A 5,500-nucleotide genomic window follows, 5' to 3' on the forward strand; every position below is an offset into this window, starting at 1 on the left:
ACAACAGACGAGGACAGGTGGTGTAAACAACAAAAGGATGTATTAGTTTGACGCTCGGGAATACAGAAAGTCTTTAACGTTTCGAGCTACGCCCTTCAACAGAAAGAATACGGAGAAAACAAGGAGAAAAAAATGAATGGTGTTTGATCAGCGATTAATCATGGCGTCGGGAACAAACAAATTTACTTCAGAGATCTTTTCACCAGATTTTCCAAAGAAGCGATTTTCCCTTATCGACAGAATGGAATTCATGGCTGTGTTGCTAGAGGTCTTCAAAGTGACAGAAACATAGATAACCGACGTAGGTTGTCTTAGACACGACAACCTTTATGACAACTCTCACTTTCAAGGTAAGCGTTTGTACTTTGGTCACAAGAAATAGTAACAAAATACCAGGTGTGTAAATAGTAAACGCCATAATGAAACAATCCATTCAGACTCTGGGGAATGAACACGAATGATGTGACCCATATAAGAAATAACTGTATGAAAATCCTGTTATTCTGATAATCAAAGTAGTTTGGCTTGAACGAAAAGTCTCTGGAGACGGTGGATATGAAGGGTACGAAAAATTACAGTGAGATTGAAAAATAAAGGGCTTTCTCTGTCTCTTTCTGTCTCTATCTCCTAAATCCGTGGCAGAGTCATACCAAAACCTCTCTCAAAGCAGGCATAAACAGACTAGATTTATTCTACAGTGAGGAAGGAAAAGTGTGGATATTAGTGCAATTTAGTTAACCTGCAGATGATAACATTACGCTAAACACAGGTACGACCCAGTTACAAACATACAGTTAATTTAGCTTTGTTGTAGTTTCAGATTTACTTCCGTAATGATTGCATTGTCTGGATATGTAACTAACTGCTTTAGCAATGGTCTCCAGAAAGTGGTGTTTACAAAATCCGCAACAACACAGCTAGTTAGGAAATTACGGTTTTAAGCCATAGACGGAAATATGTTAACACGTAAAACATTCCGGATATTTACTTGGTAAGAAGCGTGCATGCATACGTGTACACATAGGAAGATGTGTATGTTAAGGTATATAAATCGTAACATACAAATTTGTACATTCTTGAATACATCCATACATACATATATACATACATACCTGATATAATGATTTGGGATAGAGAAGAGAAACTGTGCACAGTTGTGGAAATTAGCTGCCCAGCGGATGTTAACACGAAGCTGAAGATCATTGAAAAAGCGAACACCTTTGCTGAACTATAGAGAAATCTGCAGTTACTCTATACAGACTACAAGTTCAGGTTTATAACTGTAATTACAGGGCCCCTGGGATGTATAACACACTGCCTAAATACCAATCTTGAAAAATTAGGCTTCTGAAAACCAGAAAGGAGAAAGCTAATTCGAAGACTACAGATGAAATCCATCACTGGAACTGTAAAAATTTTGTAAAACTTTCCAAAAGTTTATCATTTAAATATATATGAGCATGTCTAGATATGTAACTATATGCATGAGAATGCATACATAAAACATACAAATCTGCATATACATACATACATACATACATACATACATACATACACTGTTGTTGATGTAGGTAGATAGATAGATAGATAGATAGATAGATAGATAGATAGATAGATAGATAGATAGATAGATAGATAGATAGGAAGGTAGATCGATCGATAGATATATAGATAGACATACATTCATACAGAGAGAGACTATATTCTACTAGGATTTAATAAAGAGCTACTTAGTTCATAATGAATGTTATTGGCGATATAGACAGTATATTTAAACATGGAAATATTCCTTTATTTTGGCAAATGGATGTTTGTTTATATGTCGTTTCAACAATAACTTGGCAGACTTTTGGATATAGTAAAAGAAGTAAGACAAAGGGAAACACATAAAGAAAATGCTATCATAGATTTCGAAAAGCTGAGAGAAAATCATTATCTTCAATGACATATCGGATATGTAGCGATAACATTCACATGCAAACAAATAGGCGTCAGATTGGTTTGTCCTCTTGTGAGCGAATTGCGTAACCTTCAGATTTCGCAAGCAAATATGATACCGGTTTCTCTACAAGCATAACCAGAATTACAGATCGGTTGACTTATTGAACTACACCGCTGCCATATTCTTCCCTATCAGTGACAATAGAATCTGCTTCTGATTTAATTTCGAAACCGTGTATATGCGAAAAATGTAATGCTATGTTGGAAAACCTTGAGCTATTTAAAACATGCTGAAAGGTGATGTTATTTTGACAGAGTTTAACATACACACATGACTGTAAAATGTGGAGAAATTATAAACCAGTGCAGCAAAAATTTATGCATAAGACATTACTTTTTCTGCAATATTCAAGAAGGCTGCCTTCGGTTTCTTTGTGATGGATGAAAATATATTCTATTAAACATATAGAAAGGAATCCAAAACAAAGAAACATAAAACTCGCTTAAAAGTTCAGAATGAGATGATCAGGCGAATTTGTTTGGACGCTAACGACTGACTGGATATTTAACCTGTTTTGGTTAAGGTGCTTTTGTCGTTGGAAGCAACTACACGCGCATGTGAGCAGTAGTCTATGCATACGAGTAGAAAGAGATGCGAGGGAAGTTACGATTTATTAACACGAGTGACATAAACGCTTACCCTTTCTTAATACACATGTTGAACTATGTTCCCATATAAGCGGGGAGACAGTAGGGATGGATAGAACAAGAGAAATATTAAAACGAGAGAAACAATAAAATATCTCAGGTCAAATATGTCAGGGGTGAATCAGCGATGCCCTATAGGTGGAGCCAAATCGACTTGGTTGAAAGGCCTCATAACCTAAAAGGATTATGGTATGGGCATCAGTGTTGAACTCGTGACGCGAGATCATATTTTGAATTTTATTTTCTAGGAATCAGAGAACAGGAAAGAGTCAACATTGTCTTTTGAACAAAAGAGACGGCAAGTCTCTTGAAGCCGAAGTGCAACAGAAAATTTCGATAAAGTCACGATTTTATTGCATGTAGTACACATACAACAAGATGCTTCCCTAAAATACAATTAATATAGCATAACAATACAACTAAACAATACATAATGATATTCAAAGGATAACTTGCTCTAGAGTAAATACAGAAATACATAGTGTTAAGTAAATACAGAAATATCTAGTGTTAAGTAAATACATACATACGTTTCTACCCATTGTGTTTAGTAGACCACTTGATTAAAACATCCGTCAAATGCAAACACAATAGAATTAATACAATTGCCTGGCATCGAAAAGAAAAATTATGTACAGATGTGAATGCAAGATTCTCTGCAGATGTGAAAATTCTTACAAAAGCAGTGAGAAAATCATGCACATGAACAAGTTCGACACGTTAGATTTAAAATTTACATTTACACTTAGAGTTATAGCAACACACGGTTATGTTACTAACTTTCGCAATTGTAACAACTAAAAGTAAGGATTTTCATTCATAGAAAGTGAGCTGTGAAACTCATTTACAATCTGTTACAAACTGTTAGACGAACCAATGAAATATGCATGTGTTTTCTTAAAGTGCAACATCTACCTCCTCCTCGTCGTTGTGGTTACTTAAATACATGCTGTAGAATATTAATACCATCTAACGCCATTAATGCTGTGACCAGATTCTTTTCATGTTCACCGAAATGGAATACATTTGGTAAACGGTAACAAGTAACCAATTAGAGAATACACAGACAGACAGATACACACACAGATTCGCACTGACGCACGCATACATACATATATAGATATGTACATACACATATGCATACAGATTGATAAATATCTAGACACACACACATATATACAGAGAAATAGATAGATAGATAGATAGATAGATAGATAGATAGATAGATAGATAGATAGATAGATAGATAGATAGATAAATAGAGAGGGAGAGAGAAAGCTGGATAGACGTTGACGTACATTTATACAAATATAGGCATCATCTGCATACACGCATACAAAGGACTGTATATATAAGTACAATATTTCACTATAATATAATGCACATGGTTTTCTCCTTAGAGCTATGTCTATCCATTGACTGTTTGACAGAGAGCAGGTACAGTGCAACCGCCCACATTATAAATTATTTAATCATTTCTTCTGATATTCAAGACATAAAAGTATTTCGTAATATAAATATATTCTTAAATCTAGGAAACAACCCAAGTTTGAATGTGAATATTATATATCATGTCGTGGGGACTAAACATACAATCATTTCCTGTGGATGTTTAATATTAGGAAACTGAAACCAACAATAAAATCTCTGTACTTAAGGTGTACTTGTTAAATGATCGTTCAAGTAGTATTATTTATTTTGCTTCAAATTTCTGAGTGACTTTGAGACGAACCACCCAAGAAATGCTTATAGCTTTAGCAAATATACTAACAATACACCCATCTGAATTTACTGTTAGCATTCGGAAATCTTTGAGTTCGTTGCGTATAGCATCTGGTCTATCTCAAAGAAAGGGAAGGACAAATTTTAGAAATTAGAAAAGCATGTGGTGTGTTGTTCTAATGGTGTAATGGCGTAACATAGCGTTTCATTAAGTCACTACTTTTATAATGGAGACCGATTGCAGATGTATATATCCATGGTTAGTTTCCTCTTCAACCCGAAAAAATAGCAAAGCAAAAATATTGACATGTCAGTTTATTAGATTCTCGCTATTATAACTTCTATTATAAATATTTCATTATAACTAGTTTTATCTGGCTGGGAAACGGCTCACTTGCAAAAGTAGAATGATTTAGTCAGTGAATCAGTCGACTCTTTAGGGATTTGCTTCGAATGCGCCTGGAATATCAATAAAAGACTCTCATCAAATATTCTACTTGAAATGTCGAACGACAATAACAATTTTCACTTTCATATTATACACTATGCTCGCATCAAATACTAATTTATGAAATACATTAAATTATACAGTTTAAGGAACTTAATTTTCAAAGCCTTCCAGATACGATCAATTCTTCACCAACTATGCACTCTTCCTTCCTCTTTCTTCTAGAGTAATCACCTAATGCTTCTGTTACAGCCGAACCAAGTACCGAAATGTATTATTACATAAAATTAATATTTACTTTTCGTTTGTAAAACCCCTTCGGATATTATTCATATAAACATAGAATTTTTAAAAGAAGATAACTGTGTAACCACACAAACTAATTTCAAATAACATTACCTGAGTAACAATTCTAAGTAACAGAAAATATACTTCTGAGATTACGTTAAGAATTATACACATTTCAATACCAGCGGTAACATCAAAAACAATTCTTGACAAGATAGCAATAACTGGATTACTACTTGTAGACCATAACTGAAAGTTAGATTAAAATGTTAATATTGTAATATCATATTATATGAATATATATGTTTGATGTGTGTATTTATGTTTACATGAATTTATGTGCCCGCATACGCGCGCGCGCGCGCACACACACACAAACACAAACATTTTATA

The sequence above is a fragment of the Octopus bimaculoides genome, chromosome 12 (assembly GCF_001194135.2).
Source record: "Octopus bimaculoides isolate UCB-OBI-ISO-001 chromosome 12, ASM119413v2, whole genome shotgun sequence".
NCBI lineage: Eukaryota > Metazoa > Mollusca > Cephalopoda > Octopoda > Octopodidae > Octopus > Octopus bimaculoides.